This window comes from Phoca vitulina, unplaced genomic scaffold (assembly GCF_004348235.1).
Source record: "Phoca vitulina isolate PV1807 unplaced genomic scaffold, GSC_HSeal_1.0 scaffold4, whole genome shotgun sequence".
In the NCBI taxonomy this organism is placed as follows: Eukaryota; Metazoa; Chordata; class Mammalia; order Carnivora; family Phocidae; genus Phoca; species Phoca vitulina.
The window spans coordinates 77,553,837-77,566,378 of NW_022589707.1; the positions used below are offsets into that span (position 1 = coordinate 77,553,837).

The following is a 12,542-nucleotide window of genomic DNA, read 5'->3' on the forward strand; positions in this document are numbered from 1 at the left end:
AACAAAATTAATCAATTGAATGTAACTATGTATCAAGTTGGTACATAACTGCATGATAATAAAGAAAATTGTATAGGACAATTAGAGAAGGTGTGAACACTGGATATCTGATGATATTAAGGAATTTTTGTTAGTTGGGGAAAGATGAAAATGGCATTGTGCCTACATTTTAAGGGAGTTCTTGCCTTTTAGAGATACATAGGGAAATATTTATAAACAAAATGCTTTGATAATTTAGGGATTTGCTTCACAATAATCTGGAGTTTGGTGGTGTAGGAAATGAGTGGGGAATGAATCAAGATTGTCCATAATCTGAAGCTGGGTTATGGGCACTCAGGGCTACATTGTATGATTTTCTTTTGTATAGGTTTGAAAATTTTCAGTATAACAGGATGCCTGGGTGGCTCAGTCAGTTTAAGCATCTGCCTTCGGCTCAGGTCATGATCTCAGGGTCTTGGAATCAAGTCCCACATTAGGCTCCTTCCTCAGCGGGGAGTCTGCTTCCCCCTCTGCCTGCCACTCCCCCCTGCTTGTGTCTCTCTCTCTGACAAATAAATAAATAAAATCTTTAAAAAAAATTTTTCAGTATAAGGTTATACATTTCTTGATAACCAAAAGTATCAGAGTTAAAATATCCAAGTGAGTGTGATCTAAAATACTTCAAAGGCTATCAATTTAATCCAATAATGTTATGTTGTCTATATGTAACAATATAGTATAATAATATTATAATATACTTAATCATCAAAATAGCCAACTTTTAAACAAAATCCGTATCAATTGGCTTGATTTCCTACCTTAATTACTGAACTTAGCTCTACACAGAGCTAAGAGAACCTTTGGCTCTCCTCAAAACCCGAATCTATCCTCAGAGAATGAATATTTGCCAGTCATAGAGGTGATGAAAAGAACATACCAAAGCATTAGAATAGACTCTATGGACTAGTTTAAAAAGAAAGCACAAAGAAACAAAATTCACATTGTGTTACTTTGAATATGGTTCTGAATTACTCATTAAACTTAAAGACTACACCTTATTCCACAGAAGACAAGAGTGTTAGCAATAATTAGTATTCCATCGAAGATTTTTACTGAGGGTATCCTTATCCTGAGCATTGAAAACTAGATCAGTGTAATTATCATGCACTGCAAACTATCATATATTTATAAATGTGTTATGGTAGAGATGAATAGAATGTTACACACAAAGAAACTTGTGGAAAAATGTCAACAATCTAAACTATAGTGTTGGGCACCTGAGTGGCTCAGTTGGTTAAGTGACTGCCTTCTGCTCAGGTCATGATTCTGGAGTCTCAGGATCGAGTCCCGAGTTGGGCTCCCTGCTCAGTGAGGAGTCTGTTTCTCCCTTTGACCCTCCCCCCTCTCGTGCTCTCTCTCTCTCTCTCTCTCATTCTCTCTCTAAATTAAATAAAAATAAAATCTTAAAAAAAAACTATAGTGTTTAGGTAAGGCTTCAGTTTAATAGTTAATATACACATAATAATATATGCCAGAAAAATGTGCTAGGAGCCTTGAATACGTTATCTCATTTAATTCTTCTAATAATCCTATGAAATAGGTATGTCACAGAGAGGCTGTGCTCTAAGGAGAGAAGCGAGGATTCAAACCTGCAGAACCATATAATAGAACAATACATGCAAAAATACGAATGGTTCTCACAAATACAACAGAAGGAAAAAACTCAAACACAAAAAATACATTTTGTATGATTCTGTTTACATCAAATTTAAAATATAAAACAAAGTATGTTTAAAATATACATAAGTATATAAATATATAATATATATGTATGTAAATGTACATAAGTATGTAAATATACAAAGTAAATTTAAAATATAAAACAAAGTAAAGCAAAGTATGGTGTTTAGGACTCATGCTTAAGCGGTAAAACTGTGAACAATAAAATAAAAATTATAAAAGTCAGAACAGTAGCTACTACAGGTTGAGTGGGTATAAAGGGACTTTCTGGGAGCTGGCAATATTTTATTTTTTGACTTGGGTAGTGGTTGAGTATTTGACCTGAATTGTACATCATATTTTGGACACTTTAATGTATGGGTATTACACTTCAAAATTTTTAAAGATTAAAAACTATGTAGTAGATGTTTTTTTTATATCAAATTACACATTCAGAAAAATGACTTGAAATGCTCCAAAATGTTAATAAAAGTATTATTATACTTAACAACAAAAAAACCAAACAACCCAATCCAAAAATGAACAAAGGACCTGAATAGACATTTCTCCAAAGAAGAATATAAATGGCCAATAAGCACATTAAAAGATGCTCAACATCACTAATCATTAAGAAATGCAAATCAAAAGCACAAGATACCACTTCACACTCATTAGGATGGCTATTATTGAACAGATACTTGTACACAAATTTTCATAGCAGCATTATTCATTAAAGTCAAAGGTGGAAACAACTCAAATGTTCATCAACAGAGGAGCAGATAAACAAAATGTGGCATATACATACAATGGAATATCATTCAGCCTTAAAAAAAATGGTATTCTGGGGTGCCTGGGTGGCTCAAGTGTTAAGCATCTGCCTTAGGCTCAGGTCATGATCTTGGGGTCCTGGGATCAAGCCCTGTATCGGGCTCCCTGCTCAGTGGGAAGCCTGCTTCTCCCTCTCCCACTCCCCCTGCTTGTGTTCCCTTTCTCACCGTGTCTCTCTCTGTCAAATAAATAAATAAAAATCTAAAAAAAAAAAAAGGTATTCTTTCTGATACATGCTACAACATGAACAGACCTCGTAGACATTATGCTAAATGATATAATCCAGTACAAAAGTACAGATATTTTATGATTCCACTTACATGAGGTACCTAGGATAGTCATATCCATAGACACAGAAAGTAGAATAGTGATTACAAGGAGTGGGATAGCGGGGAATGGGGATTTATTGTTTAATGGGTACAGAATTTCAGTAGAGGGCGATGAAAAAGTTTTAGAGACAGATGGTGGTGATGGTTGTACAACAATGTGAATGTATTTAATGCCACTGAATGTACACTTAAAAATGGTTAAAATGGTGAATTTAATGTTATGGATATTTTACCATGATAATAAAAAAAGGATTAGTTTTCATATGTATTTCTGTATTTTCTAATCTTTTTTACATTGAGCAAGTATTTCATTTATAATCAGAAAAAAAAGTTTTCGGGCGCCTGGGTGGCTCAGTTGGTTAAGCGACTGCCTTCGGCTCAGGTCATGATCCTGGAGTCCTGGGATCGAGTCCCGCATTGGGCTCCCTGCTCAGTGGGGAGTCTGCTTCTCCCTCTGACCCTCCCCCCTCTCATGCTCTCTCTATCTCATTCTCTCTCTCAAATAAATAAATAAAATCTTAAAAAAAAAGTTTTCAGGAAAGGGATTAAAAAAAATTGGTCACATGCCTTCTAGAATGCAGCTCTGGGCAGGGTGGGGCACAAGATACCTTTTTAAAAATAATTATTTTGGGACGCCTGGGTGGCTCAGTTGTTAAGTGTCTGCCTTCAGCTCAGGCCATGATGCCAGGGTCCTGGGATGGAGCCCCACATCGGGCTCCCTGTTCGGCAGGAAGCCTGTTTCTCCTCCCACTCCCCCTGCTTGTGTTCCTGCTCTCGCTCGCGCTCTCTCTGTCAAATAAATAAATAAAATCTTTAAAAAATAAAAAATAATTATTTTAAGAATTTATACTCTAAGCCAGACAACACAAACAATCATAGCCAGGAAGACAAATGGGAAAAAATTATGGATACAGATTAGTATATATTGGAGAAATTGTCTGAATCATTTTCATGTACAACAAGGCATGTGAACATAGCACATTTGGGAACTCCCAATTATTTTGAAAGACCTGAAGAAACTGTATTCTTTCTAAAATCCCAGAAGCATTGTATTAGGAAAGTTTTAATATGGGTAAACTATATTTTGGTGAAATTTTTCTATAGTCTAGCAACAAATTAAGAGTACTATACAGATCAATCCGGAATTAGCTAGAAAAGCTAGCTTGGAAACTGGAAGACCTGAGCAGAATTGGTCAGGGTTGCACAGATCATTTAGCTTTTCCTAGACCTGTTCACTCATCTGTAAAATGAACAGGTTGGTCTTGATAACATGAAACATCATTTCCTGAGGTTTTGTGGCCCTGAAAAGCTTGCAATAGCTGTTTAATATTAAAGTTCCTTTAGTAAACTCTAAACACTATTTGTTCTAAATATTTTATTTTTTAAGATTTTATTTATTTATTTGAGAGACAGCATGAGTGAGAGAGAGCATGAGTGGGGGCAGAGGGAGAGGAAGATTCCCCTGCTGAGCAGGGAGCCCGATGCGGGGCTTGATCACAGGACCCTGGAATCATGACCCGAGCCGAAGGCAGATGCTTACCCGAGTGGGCCACCCAGGTGCCCTGTTCTAAATATTGTATATCAATGACTGGAATATATGTTTAGTATATTCACCTTCCACCTGACAACGTCATTTTGCTATTTGCTGTAGTACTGGGGTTTCAAAACATGCAAACTCAAGGAATTACAAGGAATTGAGTTGTTAGGAAAGCGAATAGTTCCACAACAAAACTCCTTTAAACATTTGGAAATCAGATATGCTGGCTAAAAGTTCGCACTGTTTGTAAAGTTAAGCTGTTTGGAACTTGTATGTCCTAAAAGTTTATTTAACTTTGCAGATGGGCAATATGATAATATAATCTGAAGCACCTGTGGACACAACTAAGGCCACTGTTGAAGTGATGGAGAAGACGTTTATCTTTGATGCCCTGATGCTCTGACTCCAATCCTATCCTATAACTTTGTTCTCTCAGTATCCATTCCAGAAAAAAAAAATCCTATAAAATTAGCTTTACATATGGATTTAATGTCTTCATTAAATAAAAGATCACGGTACAGCTCCTACCATGATTCAATTTTGCTCTCCTCCTCCCCCACCCCGCCCCCGTCTTTTTTCTTTGTTTCTTTGTCTTGTTCTCTTTACCCCACCAAACTCCATCTCAGGCTCCACTTCATTCCACTATATTTCTGTCTTCTATGTTTGGGTGGGAATTAGAGGGAAAAATTATAGAAGATGGGCACATAATAAGCAGCAGATGTTAGCTATTTGTGGAGCAATGAGGAAGAGCAACTTAAACTTGGCCTAGATTCTCCAAGTCAGGCCAAGCTCCCCTCTGGTGCCTGCCTTAGAAAGGAGAAAAGTAAAATCCCCCAATCCATATGCTGCTTCTCCCTCCTTACCCCCACTGCTTCACACTACAGAAGCAAAGATATAAAACGGAGGGGAAAAATAGGAAAGGAGCAAATGTAAAAAGCAGAACGTGTTAATATATTTACTCTTGTGTTTTCATATTTTCAATACTACAGCGATGTCTTTATTCTGTGCATTCTGCAGAATTTATAATTTGCTGAATCGATAAACCCTACACTCATTAAGTAAGTTTTAGACCTAGGGACGCTACATATGCCATTTGTATGGGATAAGGTTTTCTTTTTAAAATCCCTTTTGTTCTAAATGCTTTTTCTGCTTTGTAAATGAAGATCTTGGAGTGGTGGTTGTTAGGGAGATGGGTTAAGAAGCAAAGAAATAAGCCTAATAAAGGAGAGAAACAGGAAGTTCTCTTCTCTACCCAGACAGCATATATCCCAAGTAGAAGTGATTATTTACAGACACTATACAACCTTTGTGGTCTAATTTGGAAAAAATGACTTGAAAAGTGGCCATTTCAGGAGTAACAAAAGGTGAGGCCAATGCCATGGTATAGTGGGAGGGAAATGAGGGGTTCAGAAGAGGCCTTTGTGTGCCCTAAGGCTAAACATCTCGCCCCTGCCCAAGGCTGGCTCTGGCTTGGAACATGTTCCTCTACAACTTAAAGCTCCACCAAGTGAGGGAAGTGTCTGTTTTTTTACCCTTGTTACCCCCAGGGCCAGTACAGAGCACGGCTCAATAAATGCAAAACAAGTATTCATTGACCGGATGAATAGCTAAAACAAAGTAGATCTTTATAGTTTTCCATTGGAATTAATGATTTAATTAAAGGATAGTCTGTACTTTTTTTTCTTTTTTTTTTTACATTTTGATGCTTTGCTTTGCTCTTATATGGCTTCTAATGAATAACATTTAGAATCATAAACCGTTACAGCTGAAAGGAGACTTAGTGATCTCTAACTTAACTTTCTCATATTACAGATATGGAAATTAAAGCCAACCTAAGTGGCAAGAAAGCGGAGGTTTCCTCACTAAGAACATGAGTTCCAAGACTATCATCCTAAGGCTCTTTTCACTGTATCATGTCATGTTATTTTTGAGATGATCACAGTAATGAAGGAAGATTTAGTTTATATTTACATGTGACTGACAAAACTTTTGTGTCTGTCTCCTCTTTTTGTGAAGCAGCAATTGTTGCAGATAAACTTTGTATCAATTGTCAAAGACATGCCAAATCATTGGTACATGCACACATAATCAGAATAACTTTGTATGAGGAAAGCTGTGATCAATAATAGTGGATACTTAAAATAAACAAAATAAGGAGCAAGCAGTTTTGCATCTGTTGATAATGATCATGAAGTAGTTTCTTCTACCCTGAAAGATTTTCCCTGAAAAGAACAGGAAATGACTCAAATCATAGATATTATCAAACTAGAAGCAGAAAGAAACTAAATAAGATAATGCTGTACCTCAGAATGCTACACTGTAAATGCTTTAAAAGATTTCCTAAGAACCGGGAAGGGCTAAGCAGTGTGTTTCAATGTTTACTATTTACCAAATTTAATCCATTTCATAAATTTTCTTTATTTACCAGCACAGTGGAAATCACCTTTAAGTTAACCTTTATTGAGAGTTCACATGCTGTCATATGTATTTCATAAAATAAACTTGAGTCTTTTAAAAATGAGTCTCAGAGTAAAGACAAGCATTTAAAAGACATGCATTCAGCATGAAATTATCCAATTAGCATGGAATTAGTTTAATATTTTCCTCTTTTCCTCTGATATTTTCCACTTTTCCATAATAATTTAATTCTTTAAGATGCACACTATGCTGATGAATGAACTGAAATATTAAAGTAAATCCTTTAGCTAAGTTGTATGACTTAACTTATACATTATAACATATATGACATATAGAATACATTATATAGCATATAATGTATATACATGTAATATGTTATACATAATATAAATTTATATTTATATATTATTTTAAAATGCCAAATAAACCAATACCCCAAGGAAAGCAAGTGCTGAAACAGGTAAAACCAAATTAAACATCTCAACTTAGAATGAATGAATAGATATTTTCAAGAATTTAAAGCCATGGATTTTGTTAACAGTATACCTTCAGTCCTCATTATTCATGGATTGTGTGTTTGCAAATTCATTTACTCATTAAAATTTGTAACCCCAAGATAATACTGGCAGGCTTTGGGGATTTGTAGACATCCCTAGAATGGTGAACATTTTGAGTTGCCCAACGTGCAGCTGAGCTCAAAGAAGGCAACACTCTGCCGTCTTGCTTCAGCTCTCATTCTGTAAACAAGTATCCTTTCTGTGGTCTAAGGGTCACGTTTTCCACAGTTTTGTGCCTTTTGTTGGTGATTTCACTGTTGAAAAGGGCCTTAGTGCTGAAGGGCTGCCCGGTGTTCCTAAGTACAAGAAAGTTGTGAGGCACCTTATGGAGAAAATACTTGTGTTAGATAAGATCCCTTCAGGCGTGAATTATAGTTATCTTGGCCATGAGTTCCATGTGAATGAGTCAACAATATAAAATAAGATGTTTTTAAACAGAAACACATTTAAAACAAGGTTATGTATTGATCAGTTGACAAAAATATGACCAGAGCCTCACAGAAACCTAACCCAGTATGTCCCCTGGGAGCAATGGTTCAGTATTCGCTAATTCAGGGTTTGCAGTGATTTTATAGGAAATAACTACCAGAAACAATGAGAGACAAAGAGAAGGTGCAGAAGCCATGATCTGAAACAAAAAAGAAAGAAAGACACAATTTGATTTTCACGATTTCTTTGCTATGTTTTTATTGTTTGTTTCAGGAATATAAAAAGAAATAAGATCAATTTTTGATAAATAAAAATAAATACATTTTGTTTCTCCAACATTGGTTATATGAAGTTTTCTAAGTCTCTGGAAATTAGATGACAGCAAAATTAGATGTCATGACCCATGGATCTCTTGGATCCTTCATGATCCCTGGCTTGGTGTAGGGTACATGGTAAAAAGAGATTCTGTTGATAGATAATGACTGATGGACATCTCAAGACTCCCATGGGATATTCCAGTTTCATAAAATTTTAGCTGAGGAGCCCTGAGTACCCCACTGAAGATCTGGGCCACTAGCATGTCAAATAACTCTATGTTCTGTAGTCTCATAAAAAATGGAGCCTTGGATGTTTCTGCCCTATACTTCTTTTGAACCAGAACCCTTAAGGATTCACATAATGGATCTTTAATAGTAGGTCCGTACTAGAGGGATTTCTAGTCTACATCTATGCTAGTGAGGTCATTGTTAAGACAGATCAAAGAAACTATCAACTGTTATTCTAGTTCTAACCAAAATCAGGCAATTCTTGATCTCTCTATGGGTTGCTGAAATCAGGGTATTGTTTAAAGTTCTTTTTCAAATTTATGATGAATAAGGACTAAGACCCCTAAGGAATGTTAAAATAAACATTATTTGCTGTTGACATTTCAAATCAAGTGTTTAAAAAGTGAATGTTTTAAATTCTTTATTATCCTAAAAGGACATATTCCCTAAAGTATAATCAAATGCTCTTGAATTTAATAAATCAGAAACTAAAATATGTTAATACATGTAATATCAGTGAAAATATCTCAATGCTATAAATGATTGTCATATTAACTTCCTTTGGTACAAGTAGAGACAAAGTGTTTCCTTTAAAAAAATAAACGGCATTAGAGGAAATGGAAGTTTACTTTTGAAATCTGACCCAAATACAGTAAATGCAGATCCTCCCTTGAATATACTTTGAATAAGAAAACAATAAAGAAGTCTGAATATGTTGTGAATATAGACTGATGCAATTAATTTTCATATGTGGCTTATAGAAATTCCACCATATGTTGGTGCTAAATAATTTGTTTAGATCTGAAAAATAAATCTGTAAATGGGCATAACATGTCAGTTCTGGGTTGAAGGCAGATGTGGGGAAGAAGGGAAGATTCTGACGCTGCCATGAAGAGTCAGAGGATGATATTCAAGTCTGGGCAGACTGGAAATGAGAAAATCCAGAAAGACTTTCCAGCAAAAGGGAGGAGGCAAAAGGTGAAGGTCAGATGATGAGAATTCCATAGGCATTGAGGACAAAAAGTCAGCTCTTCAAATTTGTGATTATCTGATAGCTGCCTGCTTGAAACCTTCTCTCCTAGTCTTCATGACACTGCACTCTTCTGGTTCTTGTCCTATTTCTTTGACCATCCTCTTGGTTCCTGTGGTTTCAAGTTGATGTCCGCATGTATTCTGAGGATTTCATTTCTAGATGTCCAACTGTTCGGTAGATATTTCTATTTAATGGCTTGTCAACGTATTCAGAACTGATACTTCCACGCTTTCCCCAACCTACTGCTTGCTCCTTATGCTCATTGCCACATTACTTAACTTCAACCAGGGTCATATTTCATAGTTCTCCATTTCCCTCCATTTCTGATCAGTGATCAGATCTCATGGCTTCTGTCACTCCTTGGTAATAATGTCTGCAAACACTTTACCACCCCTCCTGCCATCACACTAGTACCTCTCACCTAGGACTCCCATTTCCTATTGGTTTCTAGTAGAAGATCCATTCCTAAAAATGGTCCTGGGGCTGGCGGGGGAAGGTTCCTATTGTTAACTAACATTTGAAAAATGCAGCAACCATCACTTTCCTCTTGGCCAGCCATAACACACTTTAGTATATGACTGATATTTCTCAGATCCATTTGTCCTGAAACTCTATTCATCAGCATCTAGCTACTCATGTTCCAGGAAACACACTTTGGGAAACAAAAACTTGGACTATCTAAATGGCCTCTAAACTGCTCTCCTTGCCTAATCTTTCTCTTTCCGGTGCATCAAGAATTTCATTGATAGATTATCTAAAGTGCTTAACTGATTATATTATTCCCTTGCTCAAAAACCTTCAGTGGCTCCCCATTGATCTAAGCAGTGATTAAGCACCAGGTTCTCCACATGGTACGAATATATCTCTCCAGTATTATCTTTCCCCCTACATGGCAGTGTGGCGTGGGAGAAAAGACATGAACTTTGAAGTCAGATCCAGGTTCAAATTCCAACTCTGTCTCTTAAAGACTGTAAAACAGGGGCGCCTGGGTGGCTCAGTCATTAAGCATCTGCCTTCGGCTCAGGTCATGATCCCAGAGTCCTGGGATCGAGCCCCACATCCAGCTCCCTGCTCAGTGGGAAGCCTGCTTCTCCCTCTCCCACTCCCCCTGCTTGTGTTCCCTCTCTCGCTGTGTCTCTCTCTGTCAAATAAATAAATAAAATCTTTTTTAAAAAACCTGTAAAACAGGCAAGTATTTAATGCTTTGAGCCCTTTCTTTGCTCATCTGCAAGTGCACGTGGTAACTGTAGAGATGGGAGGATGTAGTGACATAATATTGGTGAAAGCTTCTCGAATAATTGTAGCACACCCTCTCTGGCCCCATGGGTTATAAACTCATTAGTCAGGTTGAACCTCTTTCATGTTGTAGTCACTTAAGGCCTGCCTGCAGTAAGTGACCAGTGATTTTTTAAATTAAGAACCCAGAAACAAACAAAAAACAGACAAAAGAACCCAGAGGATCACCTGCCAGTGTCATTGAGAACTGACTAACAAAGCAGTTCTCTACCCTTATTTGGGGAATTTTCTATGGGTCCTCAAGGGACAGGAGCCAGTTCCTACAGCACATCCACGCTTTTTAGGTGGAACCATGCCACTGGCCCTTGGCTAGGTGGGGGTGCAGGGCCCAAGAATCAGCAGTAGTGCTTGGAAAAGCAATCCTTGATTCAAAGAGATGAAACAAAAGCCCACTGCAAGAGTCAGAAAGCTGCACTTTTGTTAGATTCAGAAACTTTTAAATGTGCTTATGATTTACTTCAAAGTCCAGAATGAAGAAAATACAAGGTCCTCAACAGCCCTGCCTAAGAAGGAAACAGGGATTTTTGTTTGATTTGTTCACTAATGTAGCCTAGTGCCTGAATAGTGTCTTGCATGTAAAGGATGCTTAGTTAATATATGGTGGAAGGAGGGATGGAGGGATGGTGGATGAATGAATAAATGAATGAATGAATGAGGCCATGGCATGCATTTTATATATGATCTAGCATAGTGCTCAATATATATAGAAGGTCCTTAATAAATAATTAACTGGCTAAATATATAGATTGTACCCTAGCCACTTAAGGGCATTTAGTAATGTACCTTAAACTAAATATTATTCCTATATATTTTTACTTTATAATATATTTTTATGTATTACCTATATTATCATCATTCTCTTTCTTTTTTTTTTTTTTTTTTAAAGATTTTATTTATTTATTTGAGAGACAGAGAATGAGAGAGAGACACATGGGAGGGGGGAGGGTCAGAGGGAGAAGCAGACTCCCTGCCGAGCAGGAAGCCCGATGTGGGACTCGATCCAGGGACTCCAGGATCATGACCTGAGCCGAAGGCAGTCGCTTAACCAACTGAGCCACCCAGGCACCCAATTCTCTTTCTTTTAAAATGATCTATTCATTCATCTATTTCTCCCCTCAAAACAGGAGAGTGTCACAGCTTAAAAGCAAGTGAGGAGAGAAAATGAAATTAAAAGGTTAATTAGACATTTTTAGTCAGAAAGTTAAAAAATTTTGTCTAAATTGGTTTGACTGCACTGAATGGAATGAAGAGAAAACAAACTTCATTTTTTAAAAAGCTGGAAGAAGATGGAGGAAAATGAGGCATAAGTTGTGCAGAATGTGTTTGATAAATTTGTTGGGAAAGAATGTTACACTTATAACACCACATTTGGTACACACTTCACTCAAAGTTTCTATAATTATCATTCTCGTATGAGGGAAGAATAGCCAGATACCCCCTTCACAGCTATAGGAACCAAGCCTCAGTAAAGGTAATGATCTATACCTCCAATAAGAGGTAGATCCAGGGATGGAATCCAGTTCATCCAAATATTCAGGAAAAAATACAATTGCCAAAGTGTAGAGCGAGCCTGACACATTTAGAGAACATGAAGAGTTAGGGTGAATAGGGTACCTGGTTGGAATGAAGGGGGTATATAGAAAAGTCACAAGACATCAATTTAAAGAAATAAATAGGAGATAGATTATAGAGTACCTTGAGTAACACAATAAAGAATTTGGGTTTTTATCTATATCAATTATTTTGAAATTATTTTTAAAGCCAAAAAAATCCTTTTTAAAATAAAAAACCTGATACGAGATGCCAAGATGCAAAACAAAAGTAGGTTGTTTCTCCAATTGAAGCTGTTCTGCCTTCCTGCCCCTCAGCTTT

The 12,542-nt window shown here is 36.8% G+C and overlaps 1 protein-coding gene across 1 annotated transcript in view; it reads right to left on the bottom strand.

The window, feature by feature from the left end:
- CCDC146 (coiled-coil domain containing 146) overlaps positions 1 to 12,542 on the bottom strand; it is a 117,488-nt gene that overhangs the window by 57,568 nt on the left and 47,378 nt on the right. The window lies entirely within an intron of this gene.